Here is a 24,934-nt window from a genome sequence, read left to right as displayed (position 1 = left end):
GGGCAAGGCCTTCGCTATTTGTCTCTGCCCTTCATTTCCACTGAACTCACGAGTCACCAGAGTAGGAGATTTGGATCAGCTGTTCTGCTGGGTTCGACGTACACTTGTCATTGTCTAAAGCCAGAGCAAGCTGTCTGAACGTCCAAGCAGTGCCTGTCATTCCCGAGGGTCAGGCAGCTCCCTTTGCTTGAAGCACTGATGGATCAGGGTGTTGGTGCCGGTGCCGCATTGCAGAACAATCCTCTATTGTGTGAGTTAATTACATTATGTAAAACCACCTGACCCTGTTTTATAAATAAGTTCATTTGTATCATTTTTTTTTTGGATTCCGCATGTAAGCAATATTACATGATATTTGTCTTTCTCTGTCAGACTTACTTCATGAGAATCTCTAGGTCCATCCATGTTGCTGCAAATGGCATTATTTCATTCTTTTTAATGGCTGAGCACTATTCCATTATATATATATATATATATATATATATATATATATATATCTCACATCTTCTTTATCCATTCCTCTGTCGATGGACATTTAGGTTGCTTCCATGTCTTGGCTATTGTAAACAGTGCTGCAATGAACATTGGGGTGCATGTATCCTTTCAAAACATGTTTTTCTCCAGCTATATGCCCAGGAGTGGGATCGCAGGATCATATGGTAGCTCTATTTTTAGTTGTTGGGTTTTTTAAAATTTATTTATTTAATTTATTTATTTTTGGCTGTGTTGGGTCTTCATTGCTGCGTGTGGGCTCTTCTCCAGTTGCAGCGAGTGGGGGCTACTCTGTTGCAGTGCGCGCGCTTCTCCTTGTGGTGGCTTCTCTTGTTGTGGAGCACAGGCTGTAGGCACGCGGGCTCAGTAGTTGTGGCTCACAGGCTCTAGAGCACAGGCTCAGTAGTTGTGGCGCACGGGCTTAGTTGCTCCGCGGCATGTGGGATCTTCCCGGACCAGGGCTCGAACCCGTGTCCCCTGCATTGGCAGGCGGATTCTTAACCACTGCGCCACCAGGGAAGCCCTATTTTTAGTTTTTTAAGGAACCTCCATACTGTTCTCCACAGTGGCTGCACCAATTTACATTCCCATCAACAGTGTAGGAGGGTTCCCTTCCCTCCACACTCTCTCTAGCATTGATGGTTTGTGGATTTTTCGATGATAGCCATTCTGACTGGTATGAGGTGATAACTCAGTAGTTTTGATTTGCATTTCTCTAGTAATTAGCGATGTTGAACACCTTTTCATGTGCCTCTTGGCCATCTGTATGCCTTCTTTGGAGAAATGTCTATTTAGGTCTTCTGCTCATTTTTGATTGGGTTGTTTGTTTTTATGATATTAAGCTTCATGAGCTGTTTGTAAATCTTGGAGACTAATCCCTTGTTGGTCACATCGTTTGCAAATATTTACAAAATAGAAACAGACTCACAGACTTAGAGAACGAACTTATGGTTACCAGGGGGGAAGGGTGGGGGGTAGGGATAGTTAGGGAGTTTGGGATTGACAGGTACACGCTCATATATTTAAAATGGATGACCAACACAGACCTACTGTATAGCACAGGGAACTCTGCTCAATATTCTGTAACAAACTAAATGGGAAAAGAATTTGAAAAAGAATAGATACATGTATAACTGAATCACTTTTCTGTACACCTGAAACTAACACAACATTGTTAATCACCTATACCCCATAAAATAAAAAGTTAAAAAAAATAATTGTCAAAACCAAAGAAACACCAAACAAAACAAAACCAAAAAACCACCTGACCCTGTGTCCAGTGGTCCTGGCCCCAGAGCAGAAAGGAGGGGAGAAGGGCAGTCAGGAGACCACATTGTGTTTCCCACGTGCTTGATGTGAAGCAGCATGGCTGCTTCTATTATGGAGAGAACCACCTGGAAAAATGAATTTCCCACAGCAAAGCCTCCCGCTCAGAGAACAGCAGAAGCATCACTTCCCTTGGTTTCTATGGAGGCAGCCTGCCAGGACTGTTCCTGTCTGGGGGTTGGGGAGGTGGTGTAGTTCAGAAAGCGACGTCCCTGATGCCACAGCCATCCTACCCGCATAGACCTGTCATTGCAACAGCCATGGCTGTGTTGTGTGTGCCTGCCTGGCACATGCCAGGCTCCAGCTGAGCTCATCATCTTAGTGAATTCTTGAGACAGCCTTGTGGGGTAGCGACTGTTATCCACATGTCGCACCAGGAAATGAGGCTCGGTTCACTAACTTGCTGGACTTCGGCCCAGGTTGTCAGTACTCGGGAGCTGTAACTGCCTCTCACAGGAACAGAGGCTGGAAGGGAATGTGCAAAATAAAAATGGCAGTGTACCAACTCCCACATCCCCATCCCTGCCCTGCATCTGTGCTGTGCCCTCTGGACACTCCTGGGTGTCCCAAGTGCACCTCAATTCTGAACCGTCATCTCCCCCACCCAAGCCCATCTCCCGCACCTCTGTCCTCTAACTGAATTTTCTAAGCCAGATACAGGTACCTTGAGGGTAACCTTGACTCTGGCCACCCCCTACATCCACTAGGAAATCATCTCTGCCTTGACCCAGCATTCCTCACATGCCCTCCTCTTTGATTTGCTCCATCTCACCACCACAGCCTGCCAGACAGCCGCACTTGGTCCTATAAACCTGCCTGCCTACAGGCTTGGCAGGCTCTGCATTTCCTACTCCTTTGAGAATCTCTACTGAGGCCTTTATTGTCCAGCCTCAGGTTACCCTATAGTCTCACTTGCTACCACCGCCCCTCCTTGTCCACACACACCACCTGTCCCCATCCCCTCCCACTGTGCCTCCATCCCTCAACAATGCCAAGTCCTTTCAGAGCTCAGCGCCCATACCCCGCCCAGGACAGCCAAGCTTCTCAAGCTTCTCTCTACCTAAATTCACCTCGATTCACCCTCCCGAACATCTCCCCTCCCCCACTTGACCCTGCACTCTAGTGGGTATGGGCCACCACTCGTCTTTGCTCCCCCAGTGCCTGGCTCAGAGAATGACTACTGGATAAGTAAATGAATGAAGCAATCAAGAAGAGCCTGTGGGCGCTCCCCAAGCCAGGACCTGGGTGAACTTGAGCCAGTTCCAGGCAGCAAAGGAGAAAATGCACAGAACAGCCTAGGGCTCAGCATTAACTAACAGTTCTCTTTGTCTGCATCTGATGAAAGTGGAGTTGATGTGCCCTCTGGGTTGGAGGAGGCTGGGTGCCAAGTTGAGCACCTTGCCAAACACTCTGGGTGCCTAAGTCTCCCTACCTGGGTGAGTTGTCCTACGGCCATGACTGCCCAGGGCCTTGTGCAGCCGGCTCCATGAGCACCCCGGCAGAGGCACCCACCTTACCCTCCTCCCACCTGCCAAAGGACCCCTGTGCCTGAATTAATTAGGCGATTACAGGTCCTGATGTGGGCTCTGTTTCTGACTGCACAGTTCTGCTGGGATTGACAAAAAATGTCCTCCAGAAACCATCGAGGACACTAAGTCCTCTGAGAGCCTCTTCATTTGGTTGTTTCCTTCCCTAAGAGGCCAGAAATGCACCCATGCATCCAATCAGAGGCTCTTCTGCTTCAATGAATATGCAAAACTGTTTGTTCAGTCCTATGAACATGGAAAATAAGCCATGAGCATCCCTGGGGGCTCTGTTGGCTACCCACCGGCATCCCCCTTCCAAGCACATAACAGGACCAGACTCCCATGAAACACCGAGCTGGCCACCTTTGCGCGGGGTGAGCTCTGGCCATCTAGACAGTCAGGGTGATCCCATCCCCCATGCCTCAGTGACTGTTTCAGGTGACCCAGGCCTCAGCTGGTCAGCCCAAAGCTTTCCTGACATTACCTTGGAAATGGACATGTGTTCCAATTTGGAGCAATGACACCTAAGGAAAATTTGCTAGGAACTTCCGGGGTGGAGAAAAGTTTCCTTGCTTTTCTGCAAGAGCCACAAGAGGAGATATGGTAGCAGTTGTAAGGCCTGGAGGCCTTTTTGCCACCATGAGGGAAGCGGCTTATGGACCAAGCTACTATCTTGGAAGGCAAAGACTGAATGAAAACAGGGTGCTTGATAACATTGTTGAGCTGCTGAATCAAACCAACCCAGAAATCCATCTTCCTTCTGAATCTTCCCAGTACATGAGCCAGTCAATCCCCTTTGGTGGTGGAGCTAGTATAAGACAAGATTTCTTTTTCTGACAGTCCTAACAGGTTCAATCCAATGGAAAATGCTGGGAGGTGAGAGCTCTGCACCAAGAGACAAAAATCTGTGTCACCTTGAGCCTCAGTCTGCCTATCAATAAAAGGGGTAATGCATCAACTTTGCAGTGGAGCGGGAGTGTAGATGTGGTCATTGAAAAGTTCCTAGCACATAGTAGATGCTCAAGAAATGATATTTTCTTCCCTTGCCTTAGGCTACTTCAAGAGTCAATTATTATATTTGCCTTCCTTTCCTGAAATGGTTGTGTTTAGGGTAAATAAAAGAGAGATAAAAAAACACTGAGAAATACAAAAGCCTCCACCTGACTAAGGCATGAATATTGTAGACGCAAAGGCACTCAGTGGCTGTGATCCACCTAGGTTTTAACCAGCCTTGCTGCCTCCTCTGCGAAGCTGGTCCAGATGTTTCCCCCCTCTGAGCTCCCACAGCCCCTGTAGTTCTCCTGTGACCCTCTTCACCAGCACAGTAACTGCACATTACATGCCTGAATCCTTACTAGACACTATGCGGACAAGGACTGCATTTGTCTCTCCCCTGCACACATCCATCTAGTATGTAGGGCAGAGGCTGACCCTCGATGAATGACTCCCAAGGTCACTGCATACAGTGCCTTTGGCAAATTAGGAAAAAGCACCCCTCTTGTCAGCTGTAGGTCAGTGGGCAGCGTTCTGGCCAGCAACAGCTCTCCCAGCTGCACTGTCAAGGACATGGAGATTCTAGCTGCCACACCAGCAGGTGGTTTCCTGCTGTCATTCTCCATGGGCAACCACCCATTTCTTTTCGATCCTCCCCCACTACATCTCAGTTTCTGCCACATGCGTCTCCTGGTTCTCCCCCTACCTCTCCACATCCCCCACCCCAAATGCCATAGGGATGGGGAGCTGGCTCTGGGGGGTTGAACACCAACAGGCCTCCCCACCCAGTCTCTTGCTTCTGTTTCCCTCCACACATCAGCTTCTTCCCCTCCCATTGCTGATAAGGTTTTTCGTTGTGAATGGAAGATGCTCAACCATGGCAGCTCTGAACTCACGTTCTCACAGCTTAGCAACCCAAGAGGAAGGAATACTCCTCCCCTGGCTCCACATTTAAAGTCCCAGGGAAGCACTCTTACTGGCCTAGCTTGAGTCACGTGACCACCTCCCTCCTTGGGCCAATCCCTGAGCTAAGGTGCAGTGATTGGCAGCTCCACTAGAATAGCCCTGTGGGAGTGATCTGGTCGCTCAGGGCTGGTCCCACATAGCCTGACAGACACCTGTCTCCCTTCTGGTGACCCTGCCTCTAGCCTCACACAGCAGCCCTCAGTTGATGAGAGGAATTGATGAGTGGCATCGTCTGTCCTTCCTGATGCCCCCTTCTCACAGGACCACCTCCTAGCTCAGGAGCAATTGCTCCTGTTCTTACTCCCAAATTCGTTTGCCTGGCCCACTGAGGCTTAGAAAGGCTGCAGACCCCTCCCTGCCTGCAAGGAATGAGCCCCTTACCTCCAGAGAAACAGGCTGCACACAGAGAGATGTGAAAAGCAAATTGAAGAAGAAAAAAGGCAAATTGAGACACAGACGTGTCTGAAGGCTCATCAGGGGCTCCAGAAATCACACCGTCTTCCTCTTTCTGTGGCCCAGCCTCTGTGACAGCAGAGCCACTGTGAACTGTTGTTAAGTTTCTATCCAAACATCTCCCCCAATGCCCACTGTGATGCCTCTCCTTATCCTTCGTCAAAATCCAGTTCTAATGTATCTTTTCTGGGAATGTCAAGGCACTGCACCAATTGTCAGTCTTTAATAACTTAGTGTGAACTAGTCCCTCAGATTAGATGGCAGGAGAGCCCGAGCTCTTCTCCCAACAGGTACATGACACAGGATGCTGCTAAGCGTAAAGAAAAAGGCTCTCATCCCAGTTCCCCAGTGGGGATTCTGAGCAGCCAGAAAGCACCGTGAAAAACCTGGACACCAGGGAAGAAGGATGCTGGGGAGAGAGTACTTCTGTTGGAAATATTTGTGATGTGCTAAAGAAAAGGTGAATTTGTTTAAGATTTAAAAAGAAAAGAAGGTTGGAAGTGGCCTGTGCCCATGAGTCTGGGTCAGAGACTGGGTTTGTACATTTCAAGTTTACAGACTGTAGGAACTAAAGCAACCCTACGTAATCTCCAGCGAATCTCTTGTCAAACCCCCAGACTTCCAGTGATGGGACCTGGGGCCGAGTAAACCTGATAGCAAAGATCAGTGGCCACTGAGAGTCAGGGCCCCCATGGGCTTTGGATGAAGAAAATACTCACAGGCAATTTCTGTGAGATGTTGAAGGAGAACCCAAGTCAGACTATGGTGGCAACCAGCAGGGTTTGACTTTAGGGGGCTTCAACCCCCGTCTATTTCCACCCTTCCCTAAACCTTGCTGATCACATTGCCCCGTCTGAGCTCCTGTGTTGCATTAGCAACTGGCAATTATCATTGCTATTCTTGTTCATTTAATTAAAAGTCATATTTTGCAGATAATAGGTGCAGATGGCTGCAGTAAATCGATGCTTTCAGTTAGCGAGGCCCAGGCAAAGCTGTGTGCACAGGCTACAGGTGACCAGTTACTGGATGCAGACCCTTGGGAGGTACTCTCACCCTCCCGAGGTTGTGAATAGGAAACAGGCTCCACTGGTAAAGGTCTTTGGGGATTTGACCCCCGTCTTCTGGAGGCAGTTACAGCAGGGCTTTTCAATAGCATAAAATTTATTTACCCTCCCACCTCTACTTCCCCCGCAGAAGGGCAAACCCAAGGGGAGAATGACAGGCATGTCTGCAAACACATCCGCTGTCAAGCTCACATTACCGCCTGCCCCACCTGCCTCCCGGCACCTACGGCATCTCTGCTGTCTGCGGGCGCGTCTCTCCCAGCTTCTGCCCACCCGGCCTCCGGGCACCAACTCTGATGAGCAATTACCAGGTTCCTGGCCATTTGCAGTCGCTGCTCATATCAAGTCTCCTCAGCGACTGCAGTTCCAGGAAGCCACAGAGAGCTCTGTCCCCTGCTGCCTGGAACTTCATTTGGCTCTGGTGCCCAGACCGTCTAGAAGGGGTACAGTGGCGTGCCTGGGCGCTTAAGCCATTTGTGGTAAAAGGATCCGGATGTGCAAATGGCTGAGTGCCCTAATATTGGATTGTTTTTTCCGCTAGAGGAAAAACAGATTTTTTTTCTTCCAGCTGGCTGCAGCTCCATTCAAGTTATTACAAAAAGAACTTATATTGGCAATTATGTACATGGGAGTCTTTAACAAAGGCGGCCTTGCTTGGTGCAGGGCCCAGCATGGTGGACCTGTGGTGGCTGACATTTTCGTTCAGTGGTTACAACTGTGCACGGCACTCTGGGGGCTGAGCTGAAGAGAAAACGTGTGAAGAAGGAAGACAGCAAGGCAAGGAGAGGGTCTGGGCACCCCAGGCTGAGGAGACCTTGAAGATCCATGGCAAGGAGGGCACAAGACAGAAGCGGGAATCACCAAATACAAGCAGGGTGGGGGGTTCCTGGGGGCCAGGCTAGATCTGGGGGCTGGAAATAAACATCGTCTCAGGTCACCTGTTACCTGAGCAATGACACAGGTGATGGGCTAAGTAGGCAGGTGAAAGAGGGTGAAGCCAGAGGCAGGGAGGCCAGTTAGGAGGTTTCCTTGACAAACATTCAGTAAGCTCCTGCTATGTGCTGGCAACATGCCCAGTCTGGAGGTGCGACAGAGAAGAAAGAGGGACCAGATTCCTGCCTACCCAAGGCTTCCATTCTTGGATGATAGATACTCGAGGAAACAGATGTTTATGCGTCAAAAAGAAAATAAACAAAGCAGGAGGCAGCAGCTGGGAACCGGCCATGTGGGGTATTGGCTTTGTTCCAGCCAACAGTGAACACAGTGAGATTAAGACCTTCAGAGGGATTTAGATCCATTACTGAAACCATGCATTTCCCTTTCAGAGGGTGTGTAAGCCCTGGAGGATTGAACACTCCAGAAATACACATTCGGCCCTTCAAGTCCATTTGCACGACTCCCCTCCCTTCCCTCCCTTCCCTCCCTCCCACTCCCCTCCACTCTAGGCTATGTGATGAGAGGAATCAAGAATTTCACTGTCTCTTCCCATGAAGTAAGACCTTCCAGAGTGAGGTCTGAGCCTTTCCCTGTGCTTTCTTTTTAAAGCTCACACTCCTAATAGGAAACCTGGCCCGTGTGGACGCTCCACGTGGGCAAAGGTGTTTTAAATGCAGTGTAGACAGAGCATGACTGAGCCATGTCTGGATGTTGTAATTTTTTAGCCACACAAAAAGAGCAGGGCTTCGTTGGTGCTGCGGGTGATTAAGCGTCAAATATGTTAGATTGGAGAGCTCCGCGGCTGCCAAGGCAAGTCACCCAGTTAAATAGCGACTCCACAAAGATAGCACTGCCAGGAACTCCAGCCAACGGTGGGGCTGTGTGAAAACCTCAACCTGCGTCCACACCATCACCCCTAATCGCAATGAAGACCCCACCAGACACACTCTCTTAGGGCTCCTCTGCCACTTGGGAAAGGTGATTGCGTTCATTTGTGCCTTTGGTTTCTGGGCCATTTAGTGGTTTGGGGCACCTCTAGTTGAGGACATAAGAAGTAATTGGTCTTTTCAGGCCCAGGGTTCACGCCTGCTTATCCCCAGCATGGGGGTTAGTTGTGCTAAACAAAACTCTCTGGCCACACCAGCCTCCACTGGAGAGAGAAGGATCACAAGCTCCTGACTCCTTTCAGGAGTGTGTGAGGGAATATTTTCCCTGTTGGATGGAAAGGAGAAACCAACTGGGTGTACCACAATTCAGTTCTGGCTAACCCAGAATTCGATGCCACCAGAGTTTTGCACAGACTCCATAAGTTAAGGGCTTCCTGAAAGCCGCCCTAATTTCAGATACCAGCCACGCTTTTGGGGGTCCCCAGCCACCTGCACTTCTGACCAACTGGCTACAAATTCGGGGGTTTTCACAACCTCCTTGGGTTCAATAATTCTGTAGCATGACTCACAGTACTCAGTGAGTTACTCACCTATTCTCATGAGAGGTCTTATCCACCCAGATGGACTGTTAATTGCCCAAGGCCATGAGCAGCTTCTGAGAATTATCTCACAATCACGCCACCAAAACCCAGGTAAAGAGGTGCTATGATTGTCTCCAACAAGGAGGAATTACATTATATAAACAAGATAATGTGTGTAAAGCCTTTGGCACTGGGCCTCACACATTGGAAGCACTATAAAAAAATATTTTTAGGAAACTGAAGCCCAGAGAGGTTAAGTAACTTTCCCAAAGTCACACAGCTATGAAGAGGCAGAACTCAGGTTTGAATATAAGTAGGTATGACTGCAAAGGCCATACTATTAACTAAGATTAATTGGCACCTACTATGTGCCATATAGGTTCCTGCTCTTGGGAATCTTAAACCGAGCGCTAGAGGCAAAAACTCAGATAGGCATGATTCGAAGCAGACTGCAATAGGAGGTACTGCAGAGCTGGTGAGGACAGCGAGGGGAGCGACGGGAGGGACCCTGGAGATGGCAGGCGAGGTGGGCCTTGAAGAATGGGTACAATTTTGACAGATGGCAGGAAAAGGCATCAGAGCAGATGGAATGACACATGCAAAGGCACTGAGACAGGATGATGCAGCGTATGAACCAGGATGGGGAGTTGTCCTTTGCAGCAGATGTAACGGCTGGGCAGGAGGTGCTGCAGGGACTAGGCCACAGGACAGGCACCTCCAGATCATGGAGGATGTTGGCTACTGGGTTGAGGCATCTGTACTTCATCTCGGAGGCCCTGGAGGAGCAGCCCTGTCTCCAAATGTGGCAGATATTTGATCCAGATACCAATGTGCTCAGAGCTATTTCATCAAGAAAACACAGGCCCAAAGCACAGAGCTCAGCCCACAGCCCTATCCAGCCAGGGTGAGTGACTGGCCCTGCTCACTGGGGAGCCGGTGCCTACCAGCTCTGATGCCGTCTGGCCTGTGGCCCTAGGCTCCCTTTTGCTTTAGGAACAGAAGCCATCCAGTTACAAATGCACTGTTGCTTGGGTTCCCTGAATAAAACCGCAAGCACAGAAGGACTGCTATTTTATTATTTCAGGGAAGCCAGGTAGGTAGGTAGGTAGCATGACTGCCAAGGGAGTAAAGCCAACATTCAGCAGCATTGCTTGACAGCACAGCAGAAAGGAAGAGAAAATGGTCTTTCTTAGCACTAAAGAATGCAGCACAGACATGAGGAATCTGCGCTCATCGTTGGGAAGCTGAAATCTTCTACTCCATGATGTATCTGCTATTAGGTGGGTCCTGCAGCCACAGGCCAGTCGTACCGTACTCTTCCACAGGTCCAGCAAATGGCTCCATCTCTGTTGATGAGATCGGAAGGACTCACGCGTGCCTTGAAATTCCAAAGCGTCCACCCACATTCTGCCCCCAGATCCAAGGAGCTGCCAGAGTTGATATGGAGATTTTCTCACATTTTATATGATCGAGAAAAGAGTTGGTCCCCAGCTTGCATTTAATTCTGCTACCTTAGGTCTTAAGCTATTAAAACTTTATAGAATCCTTTCACAGCCTTCCCCTGGGACCTTCCCATGCCGGCAGGTGCTTCACTTGAGAATTTATGCTGTTTCCTTTCTCACTTTGAAGATTTCATGTCTCTCATTTTTGCATCTCACTTGGGCCAGAGTAGAACAAATTACCTTGGCAAAACTCGTCCTTACCAACTAGTAACAGTGCAGGAGAGAAACTAAATCCACACTTGAAATAAATCTGAGCAGAATAGTTTGAAGATCATCCAGAAATATTGTGCTACTGGCTAACCTAGTACATAGATAGAGCTGCGTCTGGGTGTACGTATGTACCTTCTTCCTTCAACAGCAAAGGGCCTCAGGGTGAAGACTCATCCCCACAAAGGCACTGCAAGAGCTGCAAGTGGAAGAGTCAGGGCTTTGGAACGGGGTGTGTGTGGTGGGTAATGCTTCAATTCTGCAACTGGTTATTTTGAAAAATAAAGTTTAACTAATTCAAACCTCTGATTATTGATTCTAAAATTTTCTTCCCCCAAAACAAACCAAGAAAGAGGCACCTGGCCCGAATCCAGCTGGTTTTTCTTTCAAAGTAGCTTTGGTCGGTAGACGTGACCTCAGACTCTGAAATCAATCCCTGTTATGGGAAGGCAGAAGAGAAAGCCAGGAAGAGGGGCTGGGGAAGTCCCAGTGCGGCAGGCATCCAGCTGCCCCCGAGGTATAACCAGCGACCTTCACATTTCCAAGGTACCTTCTCCTCAGTTGACCCCCAAGATGACCCTCAAGAAGGCAGCCAGGTCACTATGAGCCTCGTCAGACAGATGAGGAAACCAAGGTTAAGAGCTTTGGAATTCTGTTCCTCCTTCTTAATAGTATACAAGGTGCAGTGGCTTTAAAGTCTTTCAGCTATTTCGTGGGTGCCTCCCTTCAGTTCTTCCTGTAAGTCCATTTGTTCTGACTGAGCTTTTCCCAGTCCACTCCCTTAAGCAACGGTGGGATAATGGAAGGAACTGATTGGAACCTCCGGGATATGGGATCTGTTGGGCCATCACTCAGGTGTCATCCTGGCGCTTCCCCATGACTTTGACATTTGGAACAAAGACGTGCTCAGCAGGAAGAGGCGATTTCAGATGCTTCACGACTCACAAACACCTCCCTCCAAAAGCACATCTTAAACTTCGGAAAAACGACTAAATAAAAAGATACATAATCCTTGCCTGGAACTGAATTTTTTTGGGGGGGTTGGGGGGGTGGGTAGGTGTAACAGTTCTATCACGAATCATACTAATTCTACTCTAAAATTACACTTGACCCCTCAAAGCAGTCAATCCAATTGCATCCCTCCAGACCATGATTCAGCCCTTCTCAATGCTAAAAATGTCATTCTTCTCTCCGACAGCTTAAAACAAATTGATGTATTTATATCCTACCAATCTGTAAGCTCTCGGGGTGTGAACTGGTTGTTTACTTTAAAGAGCAGATAAAAGTAAGAATTGTAATCATGGTGGTTCTGTGCTGAGGCTTGAATGCCAAGAGCAGACAGAGCTCCTGGGTTCACATCTGATAAACACTTCCCCAGAGTTTGCAAGGGGAGAAGATGCTCCTTGCTGGGAGTGATTCTGAGGGAGGAAAAGGCCCACCTATGAGGTGGGCTGATAATTTCACATTTGTGCGTGCGCTCATCAGGCAAGTGTGGATAATAGCGGCTGGCTTCACGGAGCGCCCACTGCGCGTGCTGGCCCAGTGCTAGGCCCTTCTCCTGGAAGGAGGCATTTAATCCTCACAGCAGCCTTTGAGGTGGCTGCTGGCATCATTCCCAGGGTACCATGGAGGAGACTGAAGCTCAAAGAGGCTGAGCTGGGAAGCGCGGGGCAGAGCCCCACCAGGCTCTTAGCCCGAGGCACCCAGGTTCCCCGGGCATCCAAGCCCAGACACCTTAACCCTTGTAAGAAGCTCACACAAACTGACTGTGTTCATAAGAAAAGACCTTTGTGCAGCGGGGCTGTGCCTCATCTTGGTGCTTCAGGGCAGAGATGCTCACAGCAATGAACATAAACAGACAAGGCCCAACTCGCCCAACTTCTTTCCCAAGGACAACACTCTGAACAGCCTGACGAAGAACCAATGTTTCACTTCTCTACAAGCTGAGTCATATCCAGAGTTTAATTAACATAAAATACTGGAATGGCTATCTTCATTTTCACTCATGCGTTTAGGGTCCCCACTGATTGGTAAAGAGTTGTCCTTAATTTTTCTTGCTCAGATGGTTTGGTCATCTCCCTCCTTTAGTGAAAATTGGACCCATAACACTGAAAAGTTACATGTTTTAATAAAAGTGGATTTGTGACGTGGGCTTACTTGTGTTTACAACTTACATTGGCAACAACACAGTAATTTACGTGTCAGAAACCAGGGCTTCTGCCCCCAGAGGCTGCAGAGCTACCTAGGAATGTCACACTGTGCTTACAAATGCCATACTGGGCCCCCTCAGGTGGCATTGCTCACCCAGACACAGGGCAGCCCAAGGACGACCAGGGTGCACACTGCGGAAGAAACCTGTCTCTCTAGGAAGAGACTCAGATTCAGAACCAGAAGCCTGGGCAGGACTCTCGGCTCAACCACAGCCGGACCGGGGGGGCCTCGGGGCCCCCAGGCAGGGCTGAAGGAGAGTCATGACTGGATCAGGCGGGTGGCTGCCATGAGAGGGGCCCAACCATCCGGGTCCTCTTCCCGTCCCTGCACACCCATGGCAGCGCTCTGGGAATGTGGGTGATGCCGGATTTCTGCCCAGGAGGGCTGTGTGGTGGTTGAACAGTGTCCCCCTAAATTCACGTTCACCCAGAACCTCAGAATGTGACCTTATTTGGAAACAGGATCTTTGCAAATGTCATTAAGATGAGGTCGTACTGGGTGAGAGTGGGCTCTACACCAGTGGCTGGTGTCTTTAAAAGAAGAGAAGAGACACAGAGGGAGACACACTGAATAAGGCTAAGTAAAGACAGAAACAGAGATTGGAGTGATGTGTGCACAGGCCAAGGCACAGCGAGGAACACCAGCAGCCCCCAGAGGCCTGTAGAGGTGAGGAAGGATCCCCTCTAGAGCCTGGGAAGGGAGTGGGGTCCTGCCGACGCCCTGATTTTGGACTTCTGGTCTTCAGAGCTGTGAGAGAAGTTTCTGTTGTTTCGAGCCACCCGTTTGGTGGTACTTTGTTACGGCCGCCCCAAGAGACTGATGCAGGTAATGGCAACAGCTACACCACCTGGACAGGCTCCAGCAAGCCCACTGCCCTCACCTCTCAGAGGCCGTGGAGGAGGACGGTGGGGCTGGGCAGGCTTGTCTGAAGCGCAGCCAGCGTGGGAACCCGGCGGCCGGGGGCCCAGGCCAGAGCAGCAGGCAACTCCAACAGTCTGACCAACAGTTTTTACCACACTGCCACAGCTCTCCCATCAAGGGAGGAAGAATGTTCATTAAAGTGTGATCAGCAAAGGCGCAGGTAAAAGTCTAAACAAAGATGTGCTGAGCGCAGGAGGGTTGGGCAGATGGGTTCACAGCATCTACTTATTTACCAAACACCTGTTACCCAACAGGCAGGTGCTGTGCTCAGTGCTAGGAACGTAAACCTGCCTGGGGATACAGCACTTGAAGGCACCAGGCCTGTGCATGGCAGGGGCTCAGTCAAGTTCAGCCAAATGGATTTATAAATGAATGAATGAGTGAGTCTAATAGAGGAAACAGAATTTAAACATCTAAATGTACTCAATGTGGGAAGGGGACTTGAGCTACAGAGGAGAGAGCAGTGAATTCAATCTGTGAGCAATCTGGTAAGGCTGCCTGGAGGTGGTGGCACTTGGTCCAAGCCTGAAAAATTGAGTAGAGTTTTAAGGACTGGAATAGGCCACAAATCAATATATATATGTATACCCAGAAGTAAGGTGAATATTTCTGAGAAGCCTGCACAAGACCAAATATAACCAGATTCGGGAACACTGAGGCATTTTTGTATATGTCAGAAGGGTCACACCAGATATGGGTCCCAGAGGGTGTCCTGGAGGGGAGGTGAGCTGGGGTCTGAGCTCAGTGCCTTTTTTTTTCATCCTGAAGTAGCTTGTCTCAGGGCCAGAACTTGTGTGGGAGGCATTGTCCCCTTGGGGTCACACTAGCCCACTGGATTGCCCCACCTTCATCAGGGTTGTAGTCACATGAATAAATAAACCAAATTAGGCATTTCTGGGCTAGTGGTGATGTGGGGGTGAAATATGATTGTATCATGTTTCTACCTGCAGCCAGAGTACAATGGAGCCTCCCTCCAACCCACACAGGTCCAGGGGGCTGCACTCTCGGGAAGGTTGGGCCATCGCCCGGCCAGGACTCAGCTCATGGATGCACATACAGAGTCGCTTCACATCGTCCGCGTCTCCCTCCTGCACTCAGCGCTTTCCAGGTAAGGGTTTCAGGAGGCGGAGGGATGCGGCGGGGGTCTGCTTTTGCTCCAAGCTCCAATATCGTGGGAAATTTTCACCCATCAAAAGAGAATATACAAAGACACCCAGCATCTGTCAACAAAAAGATTAATCAGTAGTCCATCTAAGAAAGAAATGGAAAATTTTACTCCAGCCTACCTGAGGATTATAAAGCAGGAGACAGTCTTTCAGAAAGCTCTGAGGACTGTTCTGCCTGCTAGAGGTCAAAGCACAGTTATATAAGTTTTTGGACAAAGGTTTATATATCAACTGACTTATTATTGACAGTTTACACAATCCAGATCTGCATGTACAAAGCAAGCAGTGGGTCATGGTTCACGTGGCCCCTTCCAAGATTAAGAAGGAAGATTATCTCCTAAAGAGGTCTGGTTAGTGCACCTACACAGTCCACACTAAAGGGGAGGGAGGAGGCCCAAACAGGCAAATAAAAATTCTGTTCAAATTTTTCTCATCTTGCCATAAAATAAGAATTTTATTTCATCACATCTATTGGCATCTTGCAAAAGGATACTTTTTTAAGGTAAAATAATGACTCTCATACAACTATAAAATGAACACCTGCCAAAGGTCATATTTAATTCATTAATTAATGAGGGAACTAGTAAGATGTTACTGATGGTTTAAAGGAGAATTGAAAGAATCACAATAAAGGACTCTGAAATGAATTTGCAAATAGATGCAAAACCAGTCTGTCCACAGGGCGGTAATAAATTGCTTTCCAAGAGCCGCACTTCATTTGCATTTCGATGGACAGGAATCATTTGCATCATTATCAATGTTCTACAACTTACAAGTTGTAAAAAACCACAAAGACAGTGAAAGGCGGAGATAACCGAAGCAGTGTGCTGGGCAGGCCACGCAATCCTCTTTCTTGCCTGATAAGCTGCTCCCATAAACTCTGCCTTTTCCACGGGTGGACCATCTGGGCCTCAGAGCCAGGTCTTCCTCTGGGCACCAGACCCTCCCTCCCACCAACCATGGTCCTCACTTCAGCAACAGGCCCTCTGTCTCCTGCGACATCATCACTTTTGTGACGGCTACGGGATCATTCCCAGCAGCATTAAAACAAGCTGTTCTATCTCCTGTCAAAAAAAAAGAAGAAAAAATGTTTTTAAAGGAAAGGGAAAAAAAAAATCCCTTGATCCCACTTCTTCTGAAAGCTAGCACTCCTGTCGTTGCTCTTCTTTGTAGTAAAACTCTGAAAAGTTCTCCACTTTCTCCCATCTCTGTCCCTCTCTTCCTATGCTCTCTTAAGTCCATCCACTTGGAGTTTGCCCACCATTCCTCTGAAGGTGCTTGAATTAGTCTGCTCTGGTCACCATAACAAAGTACAGCAGATTCGGTGGCTAGAACAACAGAAATTTCTCAACAGTTCTGGAGTCTGGAAGCCCAAGATCAAAATGTTGGCAGCATCAGTCTCTCCTGAGGCCTCTCTCCTTGGCTTGTAGACAGTCATCTTCTGCCTGTGTCCCCACATGGTCTTCCCCCTATGTGTGTGCGTGTGTGTCCTAATCTTCTCCTCTTATAAGGACACCAGTCCTATTGGAGTAGGGCCACCCCAGTGACCTCATTTCACCATAAATTACCCCTTTAAAGGTGATGCAGTCACAATCTGAGGTACTAGGGGGCTTAGGGCTTCAACATTTGAATTGGGGGGACACAATTCGGCCCGTCACAGTGCTCTTGTCAAGGTCAGCAATGACCCCCATTACTCACAGTCCCATCCCCCACTGGCAGCTTCTCGGCCCTCTGGGCTGGTTCCTTTTCTTCTCTTTGACTTCCTGACTTTGAAAGGCTCCAGGGCTCAGACCTCCGTCCTCCTCTTTTCTTCATATGCCCTCACTCCCTCATCCTCGTTCAGTCTTACGGTCTAAATTCCATCCATAGACTGATGACTCCCATTTGTACATCCCTAGCCTGGATCTTCCTCTCAAACTCTGGACTCCTATCTCCAAATGCCTACTGGGTATCTCCATGGGATCGTCTAATAGACATCCAAACTGAAAACTGAACCCCTGATCTTCCATCCAAAACCTGCGCCTCACACTGTCTTCCCCATCCTTGTTGATGGCAGCCCTATCACTGCAGGTTCCATCGTCTGGGCCAAAGCCTGGAGCCATCCTCGACTCCTCTCTTTCCCTCACACCATCCCATCCACCTCTCACCACTCCCGGCAACCACCCTGGTCCAGGCCACCATCATCTCACATATGGATTACTGTAACCACTTGCTAACTGGTTGACCCTCTCTGTCCTCACCTCCCCACAGCATGTAATGTCATTCCTTTTATCAAAACCCTGCAGTGCCTCCCATCTCATTCAAAGTGAAAACCAAAATCCTTCGGTGGTTTCACTCAGCTCCCATCACTGGGCTTGAAACACACAGGCACACTCCAGCCTCAGGACCTTTGCACTGACTCTCTTCCCCCAGGTCTCCACTTGGCTACTTCTCTTGTGTCCTTCAAGTCTTTGCTCAAATGTCACCTTCTCACTGAGGCATCCCCTAACAGGCCTCACCTTATTTGATATTGTAACCCCTCCCCAGCAGTGTCCCCTGCCCTACCTGGCTGCACTCTCAGCCCTTACCCCACACAACTTTTCCGTCTGATTTTGTCCACTGATGTCTCCCGAGCACCTAGAACCAGGCCAGACACCCACCCAGCTTCCTCCCTATTTCACACAATGTTATTCCTGACACAAAAAAACATATTCGCTTTCCTATCAGGGCTCGCCCTGGTAGCCGCTGTAACCAGAGCCCAAGCCAAAGCCTTGGCACCACAAGAGACTCAGGACAGATGCTGCCGGGCAGGTAGAGGAAGGGCTGGCAGGTGATTGTCAGGCGAAGGAGAGGGAGCCTGGGCCCCACACCAACTCACCCCAGACTGGGCTGACATTCCCCAATGGAGTGAAGACAAGGGGGGAAAGAGTGTAGCGGCCACGTTAAAACAGGCTGGCTGGTCACATGCTGTTTAAACCATTAAGCTCAGGTGACCACCCCGGAGGAGGGTGCTATGCTCGCTTCAACACTAAAGTGGAGGAATTCCAGGCCCAGGGGGCCATACTGGGAGCAGAGAGAACTAAGGCATTTTAGCACTAAGTGTGTCTTTGATGTTTTGCCTCGCCTCTGCTCAGTGCACCTGCATCACGGCCCTATGGCTGTGGACCCATCTCCCAGAAGGGGCCACTGAAGCTGGGGCAGGCCAAGTGACACACCCAAGGTCACCAGGCTGGTAGGACGAGAAGCAAGAATTCAAACCCAGGGCTCTCTGTCCCCACATGTGCAGTCTTCCCCTGAGAGGCGGGCGGGCCTCAGAGCAGCATCTGGGTCAAGGGCATCAGGCCTGCCTGGTGTCACTTCCTTGTCCTCGCCCCCTCCCCTGCCCCAGCTTCTGAGCAGGCGAGCCCTGACCTTCCAGAATCGGATTGGAGGGCACCAACGTTGGCAGAAGCTCATATTTTACCAGGAAAGACAGGCCACCATCACTGTGGAAGAACAATCTGTGAGCAGCCTGCCCTTGTCCAAGACAATGCTCAGGCAGCTTGCAACCCAACGGGGCTCTGACCCAATTAACCTTGCAGGTCGGCAGCACCTGACATGAGATTTGGGAACGGTTGGCAGCAGCGGCCATAATCCCATCCAGAAAAAGGAAAAGATGAGAAAGAAAGAAAAACATTCTAATGAAACCAATAACTGTGAAATGGCCTCTCCAAAGAGGGTTGTTTCGTCCCGGTGTGCTTGTCACTAGGGGAGCAAAAGGAAGGACTTCCACGGCCACACCAGGGAGCACCAATTAAGCACCTACCTTCAACCAGGAGAAGCCAGGCGCTAGCTGGGTGGAAGTATGTGCCCCAGGACTCAGAATGGTCCTCAGATGTGGCTGGATGATGGCTCTGCACATCCTTATCCAGTCTTTCTGTTCAGGTCCAAGACAAGATACTGTGTGCTGTGTGCCTGCCCCAAGTGAAGGACCCAAGGGTATTTGGAGAAAGAATCCCTTGGGCTCATTTCTAGTTACTATGGGGCCAGAGAACTGCCAGTGGCAGAAGGGAGGGGTCAGTCTTAACCCCTCCCAGCTCTACAGAGCCCCCTGTTCTTACCCCCACCTAGGACCCTGCTCACGCCTGGTGTGTGATGCTGCTCCCTGCTGGCCACAGGAGGTGAGGCAGCCATACTTCATCCAGCTCCAATGGGCACAGCCCAGAGCTGGGAGGAGACCAGCTTTCCCCCATGGGCACACCCTGGCTACCCTCGGTTAGGTCTAGATGTATCCTTGGCCTGTGGGCGTCAAATTCCCGCAGTGGGCAGGGACTGTGACCAGGCCCCCCCACCGCCAGAGGCCCATGAGCCATGAGAGTGACACACGGCAACCTAGTGGGAGCTAAAGGGCAGGGGATCTCCCACCATCAACACCCACGGGGCAAGAACTGAGGACTCTGTGGGGTTTGTAGGGGCATTCTTGTGGATCCAGGGTTCCTTTGACTCAAGGAAGCTGGAAACTCTAGTCTAAAACCCTCCAACTGCATCTGGAAAGCTGAAGGTCATACAGCAGCAGGTCAGAGGCACTGCTGGGGCCAGAACCTGGGTCTCCTGATTCCTGGCTTCTGGTCCATTAAACCTTCCCCAAGGGGAGGACACATCCAGGTGCATTCAGGCCTCATGCATGCGCACATAAATTCCTGTGCACTGCCCAGCCCTTGGAAGGAAAGAGCATGGGAAATCCAGAAGAAGGAAAGAAAAGAGCACAGTCCTAGAGCCATCTGGGTGCCAGGCACTGTGCAAAGTGATTTGCATGCACCAACCATTTGATCTGCACAAAAGGTGACTATTACTCATGAGGAGACAAGGCAAAGAACTTGTTCATCTTATACAGCTGGCAAAGTGCCAGAACTATGTTTCGAGTCCAAAGGTCATGGCCTCCCCTTCAATCACACCTCTTCTCACATGCCTGCTCTGCCCTCCTGTTACTCCTATTCCAATCACTGATGGAAGATGCAGAACTCCACCCATCCTCAACCAGGCCCCACCCATCCCATCCAAGCTCCACCCATCCCCATCCAGGCCCCTCCCATCCCTATCCAGGCTCCACCCACCCCTGTCCAGGCACCTCGCATCCTCATTCAGAGCCCCACCCATCACAAGCCCAGGTGAATCCAGTTTGCTCCCAGCTGTGGATGTTCCAGGCAGCATTTTCATCCTGGATCCAGCTTGGTTTTGTTACCGCTGATTTGGGCTCTGACTACACTTTGACCGTTTTTAGTTCTATTAAAGTCTTAATTAAAGCTCTTTGGAAAAAGATAAAAGTAAACCAGAGCCAGTGACGCTTTATCCTGCAGAGTTTTGTTTGTGCATTATCCAAGAATCCAGCTCACAGAGGAGAGGGACCTACCCCCCTGAGAATAGTACCCCCCTCTTTCCCACAGACAATGTGGGGCTACCTCAGGCTTTCTGCACGTAATGAACCACAATGGCTGCTCAGGCGTGGCAACATTTTTGGGTAATAGATTTAGTCCCCAAAGATTGACGGGTAGAAAATGAGTGTGTAACCAGGACAGCCATGAATTGGTGCGGGTGCACAGGTTGCAGGGAATGGGGCAGAGGGGGGCTCAGTGGCTTGGGAGTTGCTCAGGACGACGCAGCCAGACCTGTCTAGAAACCCAGCTTCAGCACCTGGGGTCAGTCCAGAGACTGGGGCAGAGTCCCTCTGTAGCCATTGGTCTGCTTTGGAAAATGGATAACACAGCCTCATGGGATTTTCACAAGACTCACAGATGGAAAACGTGTTCACAGAGATTTTTGGGATCATTCAAAACTCTCACTTGGCTTCACAAGAACTGGTTGCCCTTTGAATGACCGACCAGGCTGGCAGAAGGGTGTCCACTCATGGACAGAGAGACCATCTTCGTGGGAGAAGGAGACGCATAGGTTGGTTTCATCCAACAGCCAGCTTATCTCCACCATTTAAAACATGACTTGATACTCCCCAAATGCCCCTGGGGTGAGCAATTGTTTTAAAGCCACGAGGAGGTTTGGAATGGATGGAATCGTCTGGAACATCTATAAAGGGAACCCAGAAAGGCCCAGGCAGGCCATCATCAGAAGATCGTGCACAGGTTCCCTTTGTAGACTGTCTGCCTGGACTGCCTCTGGCTGCCAACCTCAAGCCTCTGTTTGGCGTCTTGAGACCTGTTAAAAAGCTGATGTGGTTTTCCTGTTGCAGAGACAGACTGAGTAAAGGATAGAAATAAAGAAGGAATGGGGCTTCCCTGGTGGCGCAGTGGTTAGAAATCGCCTGCCAATGCAGGGGACACGGGTTCGATCCCTGGTCCGGGAAGATCCCACATGCCGCGGAGCAACTAAGCCCGTGCGCTACAGCTACTGAGCCTGCGCTCTAGAGCCCGTAAGCCACAACTACTGAGCCTACTCGCCACAGCTACTAAGCCCGCGCACCTAGAGCCCGTGCTCTGAAGCAAGAGAAGCCACCGCAATGGGAAGCCCGCGCACAGCAACGAACAGTAGCCCCTGTTCACTGCAGCCAGCGCATCAACAAAGACCCAATGCAGCCAAAAATAAATAAAATAAATAAATTTTTTTAAAAAAAGGAGTGTACCCACGAGGAATGGTTATCAGTGAATGAGAAACTTCAGCAGGTTTCTGGAAGACGAGAAAGTGGATGGGGCCACATGGAACCATGAAATGAGGCAGGGGGAGCCATGACACAGGACTCAGCAGAGTGGGGGAGCACGAGGAGGACTGGCAGTGGGATGGTTATGAAACACCCGCCCCGGCAGACCACTGGGCCATCAGGACAGAGGGGATCCACGCCCCAGAATTGCCTTCCTCCAACGGGGACTCAGGGCATCGGGGCACCTTCCACCCACCCTCGAAGGAAGCCCAGTTGTTGGCATGCCCCGCCTGGTGTTAAAAGACTCCACTCAGGTAACCAACACAAGAAAGGGAAAGAACATAGCTGTCAGTCATTGGGAGAGGAGGAGAAGAGGGTGGTGTAAATCAACTAAGTCCTTATGGACCCCAGCAGGGTCAGTAGTCACTCCCTAACTTGACAAGTGAAGAAGCAGAGGAAGAGGCATATCGTGTAGCCTTCCAGCTGCCACCAGAGCAACTCTAGGCAGGGATTGTTCAGAGAGGTTGTCCCAGAGCAAGTAGGATGGGGGTGAGGGGCGGTGGTCAGGACACTGCTGCTCTTCATCCTAAACTCTTCCGTTCAGTTTCATTTATAACTGAGCACCTATGGTATTGTGAAACCCTTTTTATACATTTTTGAAATAAAAACCAGAACATTTTCATGAGACTGAGGGGGCCTGGGTGCCAATCACAATGGAGACACTCACTGGTTTCCATTAGCTTTCCCCTGTCCCCAACTTACCCGAGGCAAATGCGTTCACGTGCCAATTTGGATAGGAAAGAGGGAGAAAGGCTGAGGAGAGGAGGAGAAAAAATTTAGAACTCGGAGTATCCACCGTGTTTTTTTTTTTTTTTTTTTTTTTTGGCTGCATTGGGTCTTAGTTGCGGCACATGGAATCTTTCGTTGCACTGCACGAGCTTCTCTCTAGTTGTGGCGCGTGGGCTCCAGAGCACGTGGGCTCAGTAGTTGCGGCACGCAGGCTTAGTTGCCCTGCGGCATGTGGGATCTTAGTTCCCCGACCAGGGATCGAATCGGTGTCCCCTGCACTGCAAGACAGATTCTTAACCACTGGACCAACAGGGAAGTCTCCGTATATTTATTTTGAAACAACAAAAAAGGCACTGCTGATAGGGAAGCACTGAGGGCTTATGGGGTGAGTGTCCAAAGATGACATCTCAGTGAATGCAGACAGAATCCAGAGGTGCTTCTGAGATGTGTTCTGTAACTTTCTTTACATCGCATGGGCTAAAGAATAGATTGGCACCACTAAGGGGTACCAAAAAGGAGGAAGAATTACACGTTCACAAGTCAAAATTCTGTGTTCTGTTTCTATTCTAGAGGAAAACTTTTTTTTTTTTTTTTTTACCAAAAGTAAGAACTTTTGTTACAAATACCCCTGTTAAGTGAGAGCTACAAAGTCCCCTAGCTGAGCAAGTCTCCAGGTCTGTAGGAGTGGCTGCCTTTACTGTAAGCGGAGCATCTTATTTAATTAGATAAGAATTAGATAAGTGAAAACAGAGATGCAAGAAATGTCTTTGCTAATTGCCTTTCCTACACAGGCCTGCATCCTGTTGTTTGGCTTTTAGCTACATTCACACCAGTCATAAGACGACCTTGACTTCAGGCATGTGAGACCAGAGAGGTGTAACCATCTCTTTTCTTATCCTGCCAGGCCTGCGTTGTTGGGTAGGAGCTCCCTGGAGAGGAAGCACATCCAGCTGGGCCCGCTTCTAACACCGTGCATCCCCAAAAGCCAAGGCTGATGTCTACACTCGTGGGGGCCTGGCGCCATGGTTGGTCAGCAAGGCCAGCAGCTGGGAAGGTGAGCTGGACACAGGGCAGAGGGGAGTAAGGATGAGCTGGTACCCGTGCTCAGTGTCAGTAGTATAAGGCCTCACGAGCTTCTGAGAGTAGTGGTTGCTGCTTTACTGCTACCTTCCAAATCTTACACAAGTTCCTCTCACATCAAGCTTTAACCCAAAATCACTTAGGGGAGGAGAGTCTGGGAAACAGGGTTCCCCAGCCTTAGCCAGTCTGGTAGAGCACGATCCAGCACACCAGGTCTGGACCCAGGCAAGCTCAGCTGAGTGCCCCCCAGCTCAGAGACAGCTGTCCTGGCCCAGCTGCACATCCTGATTCTGAGCAGCAGAGGCCCATCCAGGGCACCATTTGCCTCCAGGATGAAAGTGAGTTACGGAAGCAAGCCCAGTGTGATTCTGGGGCTTTGGCTCGTAGGCTCCAGGCCGGTGGGAACCCCAAAGCCCTCCGATCCAAATTTGACATTTGGCCCCCGGGGCTGTGCAGTGGTATCAGGAACAGCTGCCTGCAGGGTGAGTTCTACTTCCCCACCTTGGACCTGACTTCCTCTGACAGCCTCCTGCAGGCAGCTGGCAGTGGCACACCCTCTCCCCACACCCAGGGGCGTCCTGGTCTCATTTCTGCCAAGCTTTGCTCCTCCCTGGGTCACCTTACCTCTACCACTGCCATCCAGGCACAGCCCCAGAAAGGCCCTTCTGCTTAGGGATGGCACCTGGGCACGTGCCAGGCCCTTGGGGGCATCAGGCAGCCTCCCAAACCAAGCTCTTCATGTGCAGGTGGCTCTGCGTCAGTTGCAAAGTTATGTGCAGACTTCAGTGAAAAGCAAAGAACTGTTGACTTCTGTCTTATGTGGCACCCAAGTCTCCCTACAACTGTTGTGGATAAGACTCTGCTCCAACCACTTTCCAAATCTCCTTTTTAAAAATGTAACATTTTGGGGGCTTCCCTGGTGGCGCAGTGGTTGAGAGTCCGCCTGCCGATGCAGGGGACGCGGGTTCGTGCCCCAGTCTGGGAAGATCCCACATGCCGCGGAGCGGCTGGGCCCGTGAGCCATGGCCGCTGAGCCTGCGTGTCCGGAGCCTGTGCTCCGCAACGGGAGAGGCCACAACAGTAAGAGGCCCACGTACCGCAAAAAAAATAAATAAATAAAAGATATAACATTTACTAAGATTTTTTAGTTTTTAAAGAAAATTCAAAATGGATAATCACCATAATCTCTCCACCTAGATAAATCCTACTGACATTTTTAATAATAAAACT

At 49.9% G+C, this 24,934-nt stretch overlaps 1 long non-coding RNA gene across 5 annotated transcripts in view; it reads left to right on the top strand.

Annotated features, from left to right (window-relative positions):
• LOC137206659 (uncharacterized) overlaps positions 1 to 24,934 on the top strand; it is a 119,020-nt gene that overhangs the window by 47,899 nt on the left and 46,187 nt on the right. For all 5 annotated transcript variants that reach the window (XR_010934785.1, XR_010934786.1, XR_010934787.1 and 2 more), the window contains exons 3-4: positions 15,016 to 15,173; positions 23,529 to 23,678. This is a non-coding gene — a long non-coding RNA (uncharacterized lncRNA). The remainder of the gene's footprint in view (positions 1 to 15,015; positions 15,174 to 23,528; positions 23,679 to 24,934) is intronic.

Source organism: Pseudorca crassidens, chromosome 15 (genome assembly GCF_039906515.1).
Source record: "Pseudorca crassidens isolate mPseCra1 chromosome 15, mPseCra1.hap1, whole genome shotgun sequence".
In the NCBI taxonomy this organism is placed as follows: domain Eukaryota; kingdom Metazoa; phylum Chordata; class Mammalia; order Artiodactyla; family Delphinidae; genus Pseudorca; species Pseudorca crassidens.
This window is presented reverse-complemented; position numbering and strand designations above follow the sequence as displayed.